Source organism: Microtus ochrogaster, chromosome 21, assembly GCF_000317375.1.
Source record: "Microtus ochrogaster isolate Prairie Vole_2 chromosome 21, MicOch1.0, whole genome shotgun sequence".
Classification (NCBI taxonomy): domain Eukaryota; kingdom Metazoa; phylum Chordata; class Mammalia; order Rodentia; family Cricetidae; genus Microtus; species Microtus ochrogaster.
The window spans coordinates 18,619,122-18,632,892 of record NC_022022.1 but is presented as its reverse complement, the minus strand read 5'-3'; positions in this window follow the sequence as shown (position 1 = coordinate 18,632,892).

Below are 13,771 nucleotides of genomic sequence, written 5' to 3'. Positions count from 1 at the left end.
TGATGATGATGATGATGGGTCACCAGTGGGTGGGATCCCACACTGATCTGGATCTTAGTTGTGCATACCCCCAGCCTTCTATGAAATTTCGATCTCACTTCAGGAGTTTAGGGGCAGGAGGATCACTGGATCTTCCTCCCTCTTCTCAATGGGACCACACTGAACGATTTTCCTTTTTTCTGCTTCTTGATGTTAACCTGGCTGCTTTAACGGGCTGCTCAAAGATAGGTGATTAAATGTGGCTTCTTGGGTTCAGTTTGTGACCCAAAGCTTGGCACTAATTGGAGCAAGACTTGGCCAGATAGTCACATGGTAGAGTAGGTAGACCAAGTAGAGTCTGCACAGGCAGAGTCACCTTAGAATCTCAGCTCTGAAGAACTGCAGAGATGGAGCCAGTCCCTATTGGCCATCAGGCCCATTGGCACCCTCTCCTCTGGGGCTCACACACTCATGGTGTTTTCCTCGGTGTGGCAAACATTTGTCTTGCACGAGGTAGTCACTCCCTCCTCAGGCACTTACCTCTTGTGCTGCCGGTGTGATCTCTGTGGGATTCCTCACCTTGGCATCAATGCCCTTTGACTCCCATCAAGGGTCAATAAGGGGAAAGTTTGGCAGAGACCAGAGATGGAAGGGAGTAAGTTGGAAGTATTTGTTGCCTGTTGTTCTTCTCTGTGAGGCTCCCTCTGATGGGTGTCATTAGAACAAAGTCCACGATCATCTATCTGCTCAGGGGTCCTGCTGCCCCCCTCTCCAATTGTTGTTTTAGTGTCTGAAGGAGTAACTTGGTCTGAAAATAGCCCCAGGCAACTGAATCATGCCTTCTATGTTCCCTAAATCACACACATACCGCCAGCTTGTTTATAAATAAACACTCCTTTGTATACGCTACCTAAATGTAAGCTATTATTTCCACTTTATTATTAATATCAATATTTTACTGACCTGCAGGCATTGTTTCCATATTGGAGCTACAATCTTGGTAATCACTTGCTGGGACATTTCTGCAGCTTATTGAGCTTTGTTTAAGTCAGATTTTGTAGTGCTCTCTGTATGTGCTCAAGACCACGCTCTGGAAAATGTGGCCTTGATCTTTGACACACATATGGCAATTGGATCTCCCCTCGTATTTGAGGTGGAGTAAGACATCTGGATCTGATCCATTTGTGGTTCAATAACAGCTTTTCCTGAGAGGTCATAGTTCTCTTGAAGATTTGGAAAGACTTTGTCTTGTGTTCTTTTTTTAAATTTATTTATTATGAATATAGTGTTGTGGGCACCAGATCTCATTATAGATGGCTGTGAGCCACCATGTGGTTGCTGGGAATTGAACTCAGGACCTCTGGAACAGCAGTCAGTTCTCTTAACCTCTGAGCCACCTCTCCAGGCCCTGTCTTGTGCTCTTGAGTGGTCCGTCAGGAGCTGTTTTTCAATATGAAGCACTTCTTCCCTGGGCTTCCACTTTGCTGCGGACTCAGATGATGTCATTGCTGCTCCTGCCAGAACTCTAGGTACTGTTCCCTCCTCTCAAAGGGTTCCTCTACCTGGCAACAGTTGAGATGACAGTGTGGTGACAGCTATACTTCATTACATATGATGGTTGTGTTCCAAAATACTGTGACTTTTCCGGAAGTATACTGAGGACTTTATTTTTTTAGGAGCACTTCATCAAGATTCCCTGATTATTATTATTTTTTTAATTAAAAATTATTTCGAACTGGGCAGTGGTGGTACTGTTAGGGTGGTGGGATGCTTAAAAGAAATCCCACACTAGCTCAGAATCGAGAAATAGATAGTCATTTATTAAGGGGTAAACTGGGCGCACACAAGTTCGGCTTCCCCGTAGATAGTATAAGAGGCCACGCCCCAGTAGGTGGGTAAATACAAGCTGTGATACTTCCTACAGTAGTGGCACTTGTCTTTAATCCCAGCATGCGAGAGGCAGAGGCAGGAGGATTGTTGCAGCATAATTGATCACACTGTGAAACTCCAAAACTGTGTTGATAAAATTAATCTTGAGTAAGGGGGCGGAGTCAGTGACTAGTTGACAAGAGTTAGCCAGAGAGAGTACAGAGGACCCAGGATATGGATAGAGAGACGCACAGGAAGAAGAAGGAGAGATTTAGAGATTCGGAGTGTTTTTTGGTCTAGGATATATGAAGAGACACACTTGCTAGATCTTGGGTAAAAAAATGAAGGAAGCTGGTCATTCCTCTGCTGCTTCTTTGATCTATCACGTTTTCAGCCCAATATCAGACTCCCCAGTCTTTATTGGTATTAGAATAACTTAGATAAAAAACAACAGTAGACCTCTGTGAGTTCGAGTCCTGCTTGGTCTATAGAGCAAGTTCCAGGACAGCCAGGGCTACACAAAGAAACCTAGTCTTGAAAAACCAAAAGAAAAAAAAAGAAACAAGAAACAAGAGAAAAATAAAACAAAAGAAAAATAAAAGAAAAAATTATTTCATATGTATGGATGTTTTGCCTGTATGTGTGACAGGTGCCTGATACCCCTAGAGGCCAGATGAGGGTGTCAGTTTTCCTGAACTAGAATCATAGATGGTTGGTTGTTGGCTGCCACATGAGTGCTAGGGATTGAACCTCGGTCCTCTGGAAGAGCTGTCAGTGCTCTTAACTGCTGAGCCACCTTTCCAGCCCCTATTCTGATTATTAACATTATTCCTGCCATTAGATCTTTCTTCTTCTAACTTCTGTACTATGGATAAACTTCCCCTCCTGATGCTTGCCCCTAAGGATCAGTCAGTTCTGTCCCTAAATTACTTCTTAACCTTAAGTAGTAAAATATTGAAGATTGAAGAGGGAGCCCTAAGTACTTTAAGGGGCAGTGTTCCTAGGGCCTTTCCAAGTCCTTGATTTGCCTCAACACTACAAGTTCTGTGGAAGTGTTGGGGGTGGGTAGCCTGAGTCCAGCTTCCTTGGAGCCATCCCGGGCTGCGGCAGGTCTTCATGCTCCCGTGATGAGTGTATTCATTTCTTTCCTTAACCTCATGCTTTCAAACCTTGTCACCTCAGGTCTCAGAATGAGAAATGAGTTCTAAATGGCCACTCCTTTAACCAGACCCTGGCCAGTGGGCTTTACAGAACTTCTGTAGCAGAAAGGATTTTGCTTTGATTAACGACATCTGCTCAGTTTAGTGGAGAAATGGGGAGGGAGCATTGGCTACATGCCTTTGGGAAAGGAAGGCGGAGGGAAACAAAAGGATAGACACATTTTTACTTACTTTGAACTGACAACAGGATTCCGAGTTGCAGATGGGCAGGCAGGAGTAGAAGACACCGTGAAGGACATTTGGTCCTTGGAAGTATGCCATAAAAGGAAGGCCATAGAAAAGATGGCATGCAAAATGGATTCCTCCCTCTCCCTTCTCCTCCTCCTCTGTTTCTCCCTTTCTCCATCTCTGTAGGAGCCGAGAATGCAGGCCATTTCCCACATTTGTGGCCTCAAAGTCACAGAGATCCACCTGCCTCTGCCTCCCGAGTGCTGGGATTAAAGGTGTGCACTACCACCACCCGGCCTGATGGGACTTTTAAACTTAGAAAGCACAGCCTGTGCCCAGGCAGGCCAAGTCTAGCAGTGGAGGGAGGGAGTATGTCCTGCCCCCTGCTGGGCAACTCACCTTCAAGTAAGACCCTAGCCTAAACTAAAAGGCAAATTTAGAAAATAGGTAGCCTCAAAAAGTGACAGATTCAGGACAGTTAAGTGTCTGTAAAAATAAATAAGCAGGTTAATGTGCTGTCTTTTTCCCATTTTTCATTTCTTGTTTCTTTGTCAAAAATCTGATGTTTGTAGGCATGTGGATTGATATCCAAGGTCTTTGATTCAGTTCCTTTGGTCCTCATATCTGGTTGTTTTTTTTGTTTGTTTGTTTGTTTTCTCCCAATACCAGGCCTGTGGCTCTGTAGTGGAGTTTGAAGTCAGAGATTTGTGATGCATTCAAAAGTTCCTTTATTGTACAAGGTTGTTTAGGTTATCCTAAGTTTTTGTTTTTAGGTATTATTCTTTTGAGGTCTATGAAGAATTTTGCTGTGATGTTAATGGGCATTTGCATTTAATCTGTAGATTGCTTTTGGTAAGATGGCCATTTGTTGCTATGCTAGTTCTACCTTCCTAAGAGCATGGGAGATCTTTCTGATGTCTTCGGTTTCTTTCTTCAAAGATTTATTTTTTGTCATATAGGTTTTTCCACTGGTTCAGTTAGAGTTACTTTAAGATAGCTTATTTTATTTGTAGCTATTTGTGAAGGATGGTGTTTCTCTGATTTCTTTCTCAGCTCATTTATCATCTGTGTAAGAAAGGAACATTTAGTTTGTTTCCAGATTCTGGCTATGACAAATAATTCTGCTATGAACATAGTTGAGCACATGTCCTTGTGGTGTAATTGAGCATCCTTTGTGTATACACCCAGAAGTAGCATTGCTGAATTTTAAGGTAGTTTTGTTTCCTGATTTTCTGAGAAATCACCATACTGACATCCAAAGGGGTAGTACCAGCTTGCATTCCCACCAGCAGTGCAGGAGTGTTCTCTTTTCCCCACAACCTCTCCAACATAAGTTGTCATCAGTGTTTTTGATCTTGGCCATTCTTACAGGTATAAGATGGAATCTCAGAGTTGTTTTGATTTGCATTTCTCTGATGACTAAGGATGTTGAACATTTCTTAAGTGTCTTTCAGTCATTTTAGATTCCTCTGTTGAGAGTCCTCTGTTTAGGTCTGTACCCCATTTTTATTGGATTATTTGTTCTTTTGATATCAAGTTTCTTTAGTTCTTTGTATATTTTGGAGATCAGCCCTCTGCCCAATGTGAGATTAGTAAAGATCTTTTCCCATTCTGTAAGCTGATGTTTTGTCTTGTTGACTGTGTTTTTTGTTTTTACAGAAGATTCTAAGTTTCAGGAGTTCCTATTTATTAATTGTTTCTCTCCGTGTCTGTGATACTGGGGTTGTATTTGAGATATGCCAATGCATTTTTCTTCTATGATGATCACTGTGGTTGGCTTTATGTTGGGGTCTTTGATCCATTTGGATTTGAGTTTTGTGCATAGCGATGAATATGGATCTATTTTCATTCTTCTACATGTTAATATCCAGTGATGCCAGCATCATTTGTTAAGTATTCTTTGTCTTTTCCATTTTCCTGTCAGCTAGGCAGACTTATAACTTAAAAGGAAGATAGTTTACAAACTTTTAATAAAACATACAATGGCTAAAAACCTTAATTATAATATTTTTATGGGTGATCTTGAGCCACTAAGTAAAATTCTTAAAGGGAGCAATGAGCCAAATTCCAGCAGACAGATTACAAAAGCTGCCAGACAGGTACTCAAGCAGGTAGAGAAGGCTATATAAAAACAGCAAATACAAAACTTATTCTACAGCAGTTTATGGGCAAAAATGGTCCACTTTTTATGATTGCATCTTCCCTTTTGACAGTTAGGATATTAAACTTTTAATTTGAAACAGTAGCTTTTTTAATACAAAAGAGCAGTATGGAATCTAGGAGATATTTTGACAAGGAACTGGCTATGATCAATGTTTCTTATTCTAAGCAACAAATTAATTGGTAATTTTAAAGTAGTGATTCTTAGGCAATTGCATTTGCTCAATTTAAAGACCAGATTAATAATCTTTTCCCAGCTGATTGTTGCTGCAATTAGCACTATATTCCTTTATTTTCCTAATGTTATAGCAAAAAAAAAATCCCTTAAAGGATGTTATGCTAAATTTTATGGATGGTTCTTACAATGGAAAAACTGTATATATTATTGTTAATGGTAAAAAGTAATTGTGGAGGGTGCCCATAGAACCTTTAAAACAACTTAAAAGGATAAAAGCTGCAGACAGATTTTGGCATGGTGACACCAAGGTGAAAAAGCCCTTGCACTGGGTTATGGAAAAGACCCAACCCCATATTAATTTGGGGTTGAGGTTATGTTTATGATTTTTTCACAGAAAAAAAAAATAAAGCTGAATGAGATGATTGCATGTACAGGAAAGGAGTGGCAGACCTGGTGACATCGTAGCTGTAAATGCTCCCATAGAGGAGTCAGAGTAAGAATCTGTGGTCCTGCCTTCCCCGCCCCCATGCAGAGGAGTGCCTAATCTGCGGGACCTGCTGCGGCCACTCTGTACTGCAGGACCTGAGAACTAACACCTAAACTTTCCCCTCAGGGAAAGAAAGACTCAAAATAAGAAATGACTGAAACCCCTATTCACATACGAAGAGGGTAACCTAAGAGTTTGAATGCTGACCAGAGTCTGGGACTGGTATGTAATAGCAGCAATGTCATTAGATTCTCACACACCAGGAAAAAACTGTTCTTGTCTTTTGACTGGAATAGATTTAAAAGAATAATAACCCACTGCCTGTACTACCTGACAGTATGGTACTACACCTGTAGTGCGCCGCCTGCACTACAGGACCATTTGCGAGCCGGGCAAGGGCCTGGAGATTTAACACACAAAAAGACTCACAGACAGAGACACAGGTCATCCTTGATGCCAGAATGCCCCAAGAATGCCCCCTTTATTGTGCTCAGGGGCAGCTTATATAGGGCTCTGGCCACGCCCCAGCCTTTGGGATCTTTCAGCTGCAGACCCATCAGCCTGCCATCAGGGCCTCGTGCTCAGAGCAGAAGAAACAAGTTGTTTACAAGAAATTCAGAGTCTGGGGGTTCACTGCTCCCCAAAACTATAATTTTTCATTTTCTAGAATTTTATATAAATATAATCATAAATTATATAGGTCTTTCATGTCTGGCCTTTTAAACTTATAATGTCTTTTAAATTAATCCATACTATTAACCAATCTTTTATGACTACCTTTGTTATCAGCTACTGCTTTAAGGATATTCATGAGACAAAAAAACCCCAAAGGTGCTCCAATTTGGGTCTCTGTCTCTGTCTCCTTTCATCGCCTGATGAAGGTTAATATTCAGGGGGATGCCTATATGTTTGTCTTTGGATTCACCTTCTTATTTAGCTTCTCTAGGATTGCAAATTATAAGCTCACTGTCCTTTAATTATGGCTAGAAACCAAATATGAGTGAGTACATCCCATGTTCCTCTTTTTGGGTCTGGCTTACCTCACTCAGGATAGTGTTTTCTATTTCCATCCATTTGTACGCAAACTTCAAGAAGTTCTTGTTTTTTACTGCTGAGTAGTACTCTAATATGTATATATTCCATACTTTCTTCATCCATTCTTCTATTGAAGGGCATCTAGGTTGTTTCCAGGTTCTGGCTATTACAAACAATGCTGCTATGAACATAGTTGAGCATATACTTTTGTTGTATGATAGGGCCTCTCTTGGATATATTCCCAAGAGTGGTATTGCTGGGTCCAGGGTGGGCGGTCCTTGGACTTCCCACAGGTCAGGGAGCCCTGATGGCTCTACGGGCTGATGGGGGAGAGGGAAGGGAGGTGGGGGGCGGTGGCGGGGAGGAGGCGGAAATCCTCAATCAATAAATAAATTAAAAAAAAAAAACCCCAAAGGACAAAAGCGATACCTCTCTCTCGAATCAAGTGACATTCATGCTTGCTTCTCATCTATGATGAAAGGTTTGAGTCCCCTAAACTCAGGGCTTCTCTCTTGTAACATTGTCCCTGGTGTGTGTGGATGATATCTGCTCTTCCTTTCAATATATTGTGGGAGTTAAGGCTTAGAAGTGAGTACAAATGCCAATATATGTCAATTGCAGTTGTGAGAAATAATTAAGACAAGATTCTCATGTCTTTTGCTGCCAGCCTGGAACCATGGCAGCTGGCTTAAATTATAAGTAAGGCAAAATCTCAGGCTCTTCACCATTCTTGGCAAAGAACTATAATCAAGAGGGCGTGTAGATAGGGAAGGGAGAACGAAGACACCACAGTCATTTCGACGTTTAAGTCAGGAGGCCCAGCCCAGCAGAAGTGAATTTGTTAACCACACTTTATGAACAAGAAGGCATTGATTACCACTGAGTGCTCAGTTGTCTCAGCACCTTGGGTGTTACTGAATACCCCCTGAGTTGGGGACCCTCCTTGCCAATCTAGCAGTGGAGTTTTGGGTCTGTGCCACCACTGCCGCAAATGGACTAACACTCTTCTGGGGTGGGAAGGACATTTGGGAGTTTTTGGAAGGCAGGCCATTGCGTGGCTCAATCACTCCTACTGTCTGACATAATTTACCATACACTGAGACAAAAGTAAAAGGCCTCAAAGGTTTCTAGCAGCTCTTGGAGGCTGTAAGGGAGCCTTGTCTTTTCGGGAACGTTCTGTGACAGACCCTCATGGTGGCATATGCCTGGAATCCCAGCACTTGGGAAATAAAATGAGAAGGATCAGAGGTCTAAGGTCATCCTTTGCAGCCTAGAGAGTCTGAGGCTGTGTGAGATCCTATCTCCAAAGAGAGGAAGACTTCTATCCGCAGGCACTGAATGTTGAACAGTGGAATGGTCGCCTCAGATCTTTGTTCAAGACTCGTTCTCACTCCTTGCCTCCACAGCAATCCTTGAAAGATCACCTCTTGCTCTTGACTACTTTCTGGAGAAAACCTGCGACAAAAGAGGTGGAAGGTTGTGTATACTTAAAACGAGGTTTCTCTCTGACTACCCCTAGGCACGGGGAGTCTTTTTCCCTTTGATAGCAATTCTATGCCGGCCTGTGGATACACCAGACGTTGATAGCCCAGTCAAGACAGGCAGCCTAGGAAATTAAAACTGAACTCTAGCTCAGCCACCTGGATTCTCGAGTTAGATTCCCATTGTCCTTGGTCATAAGGATAATCACACAGGTGCCAAAAGCATCCTCCCGAGGCCTACACAGGCCAATACGGAGACCCGTCCCAGATCTCTTAACACTTTTATGAAAACATCTGACCTTCTGGATAAAAAGTCTTGGTATGGTTGGAGGGTGGTTGCTGTCCTGGAAACAGACATAAGAATGTTGAACAGTAGAGGGGTGGTAGGCGCCACCAAGAGCAGCCAGGATGAAGGTGCCTCTGTGATGCTCATGTTTCCTGGCTTTTGTCCATGGTTCCTGATTCATAACTTTCTTCCCAAGGTAGATTGTATAGGCTAGAATTTCACTTCCTCCAGGTGACTCAGAAACTAATAAAAAACAATAAAAAAGCATATTGTAATCTTTCCCTGCCTCTCTGTGTTGGCACTCCCCATAAAGACCCTCTCATTGAATTTACCTCTGCTAGGAAGTAGGTGATAAAACTCGAGGGGCCTTGCCCAGACCCCAGAGGGAAGAACGCTGCACACATACATAGAATCATGAAGAATGCTCAATCAGATGAGTCTTGCTAGTTAGATTTCCCTTTAATCCACCGGCAATCGTGCCTATGTAATAGAAGCTCCACCACAATCCAAAAGGACTGGGTTCAGTAAGTTTCCATATAGGTGAGCACATCCCATGGAGGTTGCTAGAAACGACGACGTCAGAAAATACATGAAAGCTCCATTTTCTACCCAGTGCCTTCTCTCAACATCCTTTCCTCTGCATTCCTCCACATTCATTAGAACCAAACAATAATGTCAGGGCTGCCCTGAGTCATGGGCAAGCTAATCGAACGTCAGGAGGAGCTGTGGAAATCCAAACCGTAGCCAGTGGGCCAGAGAAAACAATCTGGGACTTGCAATTGGCTTCTGAGAGGTGAGAGGAAAGCAGCCTTGCCGACTAGACTACGTCCTCAAGCTGTGAGGCTTGCTGGGATCCTGAAGTTAGAGGGGAACTGGATTAGAGGACACCCAGCTGGCACCTGGTGTGTGGGGAAACTTGAGTCAGAGCCTTCTGTGAGGATTGTTGTGTGGGAGAGTCAGAGGAAGGACAGGAACTTTGTTTACCCCCAACACAACCTCAGCCCCAGAGAGAGAGAGGGGTTACAATATTGTTTGTTTTTCTGTAGGAAAATGCCCCACTGAAATATCCCCAAGCTGATATACAGGCCTTAAGCCTAACCACAGGATCTGCAACCCTTTGTCAGATGACTCCGACAGACTTGTCTGCCTTGTCCCTTGACCCTACTGGGAACTTGGTCAGAGAGAGCAGAGGAGGTTGGGGTTCCCGCGCCTCCCATACGGAACACCTGCCAACATCTCCAGAGGCCGTTTCCACCCCAGTGCTCAGAACTACCATGGATTCCCTCTGGTGGCAAAGGACAGCCAGTTGGTGAGGTTGAGAAGCAGGACAAATTAGGCTAACTGCCTTCAGGAAGTCCTAAAACCAAACTAACGTCATTCAAATGAAACTGGAGTTTTATTTATTTTTTTTTAAACTTTAATATCCATTTATTTTTTTTCATTCCTTTAGTCACAGAAGAATTCAAATATTTTACAGATCATGTGTTAGAAATCTTGGGATACATGACACAAATAGCTTACTATTTCTCCAAATGTATCTATGTCCCTTTGCAAATTATGTAGAACACATACCATGGCCACAGAAGCTATGTGGAACTATGTGTTATCATAAAACACAATGGGGACTTAATCGAAGAACACTTGCTATATCAAATGCTGACAAAAAAGTCAAACACACAGTTAGCATGCCACGTACAAAGCAAGCCAAAATCAACCTTTTCTTCTTGTCTCCGTGTCTCCGTTACCTTTTTAAAAGCATGAAAGAGCCAGAGTTGGCCATGCATGGTCCAGCACTCACTCCAGCTTTTCTCTTTTCTGCAATCAGCCTGTAGATCAAATTATCAAAACAAAAAGCAAAACCATTATGTAAAAAAAAATGAAACTGGAGTTTTAAAGTGAACTTACTGGCCAAGGAGTGAGGTAGAGATCCCTGTAGCCTGTTCCCCTAATATACTCAGTTCCCACTTAAGGGTTCCCAGCTGTGATAGGCAACCTATTCTTCTTTGGCACAATGTCCGTACTGGGATGTTCTATCTTTTGTGGAATGGAGGCACGAACCTTCCAGCCTTATAAACACAATGGTTTGCAGTGTAGCAGTGGTTTTAAGAAATCTTTAAGCATTTAAGGAAACCACAATGAAAAAGCTCAAAATTAAAGGTATCTACCCGAAAAGGCAACTCTTGTGTGACAATGGAAAAACAATCTCAATTTTCTTCTTAACTGAATTTAGAATCATCATAGAAACACACCTCTGAGTATGTCTGTGAAGGTGTCCAGAAAGGGTTCTGGTTTGGGGTGCAAGGAGGAAACCGAGATGAGCTGTCCTTCCGGGCAAGAGAGTTATTAGAGGAGTTAGCAATGCCATGACAGACAGATGGACAGGAGTATGCAGCAGCGGCTCTGAGAAGAGCTCAGCCTCATGATGCCCTCTGATGTCTCAGAGTCTGGCAACCTGAGATCTGTAGACTCCTTGGGGTACCGTGAATGGTACCTGCCATTCTACGGGAGTCCAGAGACCTGGAGAACCTGCTAGAGAGAGTCAGAAAACCACAGATGGGGGCTCGTCATTTTCTTAAGTGATGAAGCTTGAATTCAAACCTAGATCTGCTTGGAACCCACAGAATCATCTCCGTTCTTTCACACGAGGCTGTCATTCTCAGCCAAAAGTACTTTAATGGATCCAAGGCTTCTCAAGATTGTCTGAAGGAGATGAGAACTCAGTCCTCCTGGTCTTCTAAATCCACCTCTGCTAGCCAGCTTCCTGCTTCCAAAGCCAAACCTAGGACAGGAGGCTAGGCACTGATGACAAATTCCTTGTCCTGTTCCAACACCTACAAAGGGGAACAAAGGTTAACACGTGTTTATTTCATAGTCTGTATTGCAAGCATCTTCATATAGTGAACCCGAAGGAAAGACACCTGCTGTGTGGGCCAAAGCCCATTTGACTGGAGAGACTCTGTTCTTGATATCCGGGTGACAGCAACCAGAAGCTTTTAATTGTATCTTCTTACTATTGAGAGAATAATAAACAGCTTTTCAAGCGTGTCTCAGGAACCATTTAAATATACAGATATACACATAGAAGTAATAGGGTTTCTGCCCTCCTCTCCCCATAAAAGGTTTCTCCACTGATGCAGTAAGCCGCATCAAGCTCAACTGGAAAAGCTTAGCAGTTTTATTTGAGCAAAGCAACTCCCAAGTGGGCTTTCCAGTCCCAGAGATGGAGGCTGGAGACGGCACGCCCAGACTAAAGCAGGGAGATTATATAGGTTGTAGGCGAGAGGTGATGACGTGTCCTGCACAAGCCCAAGTGTGGTCAAAAGCTGAGCTCTTTAGGTGGGGACTGGGACAGCTGACAACTCGGGGTAGGAAGTTATAGCAGCCACCAAGAATTTGGAACGGGGCTTTTTAGTGCCTTCCGTTTGTTCGGAGAGTCTCTGAGTGGATGGGGTTTGGAGAGAGAGACAGGAATGAGGCTTTCCAGACCTTGCAGGGGCAAGCTGGAGGTTCCAGTAGAACAATAAGTACACACACACACACACATATATGTAAAACTTTCAATATACACACAAAAATTGTAAAACTTGTGGGTTGAAGACTGTGAGAATCAAAGTTACATTTTAAGTTTTAATTAATATGCCTAAGAGACCCATGAAACAAAAATGCCTCTGATCTGCAAGCCCATTGCCCAAAGACAGTTCCTGAAATGCTGGAGGCTATTGTTTATGGGAGGTACATATGTTTTTCATTCCCCTAAACAAGTTTGTTTGACCCAACTGCACCTAGGTGCTTGACCACATATGGGCAGGAGGTTCAGAGGCTGGAGGTATGTCAGGATGTATGCTTGCCCCTGATTGGACCTGATGGGTTATGGTTTTCCTTCTTAAGTGGCTCCAAACTGATTCTGGGCCATTTCCCAGGTACCTGGATATGGACCTGGCCAGAGTCCATTCATCTGGCCAGTATTTAATTAAAGCTTACTTTGAATTTGTCTTTAAACTGTGGTAGTGGTCTTAACTCTCAATTGGTGGGATTGACAGACACACCTCAAGGGTTGAAAGTGCTTGCTGCTCTTGCAGAGGATTAAAATGTTGTTCTCAAACTCACGTCAGGTGGCTTGCAGCTACCTAGAACTCCAAAACCAGGGGATCTGATGTCTTCTTCTGGGGTCCCTTCTGGTCTTCACAGACACCTGCGCATACAGGCATATACACATACAAACATATACATAAAATAAATCATATATATAATAAAATTTTCTACATATGAGCTAATATTATATAATTATAAGATAACTGAATTCTAACCTTTGTTCAGCATTATATTGTCTTCTCTTAATAATTAGCACAACTAATAACCCCACTGTTACATAAAAAGGGAGGGGGAAGGAACATAATTTCCAGACAAGATCAATTTATTCACCTCTACTCCCCTGCCCTTTGTCCCGGGAAATCTCTTCTTCTCTCTTCACTGAGAGCACTTGTCTGCTGATCTCATTCGGCCCAACCTGTGATTGGAAGAAAAGCTGGACTTTGCACAGGAGAAACGCTCCCTGTCAACTCTCCATCTTCCGCCCTCACCACTACTCCCAACACCAGATTGTTTCAAAGAATCAAACAACGAGGAGAAAGGTGAAAGACATTCTGAAACCAGGGCAGAGGCTAACAGGAGGGTGGGTCTGTTTGCTTAACTCCGCCAGACTCTTGCTTCACTATGGGGCAGCATTCTCTTACCACTGACCTACCTGAGGTCATCCCAAAAGAAGCAAGAACAGAAAGAACACTGCAAACAATATCTTTAGAGATGTCTGAACCAAGAAGTATATATATACTTGGGAGGCAGAGGCAGGCGGATCTCTGTGAGTTCGAGACCAGCCTGGTCTACAAGAGCTAGTTCCAGGACAGGCTC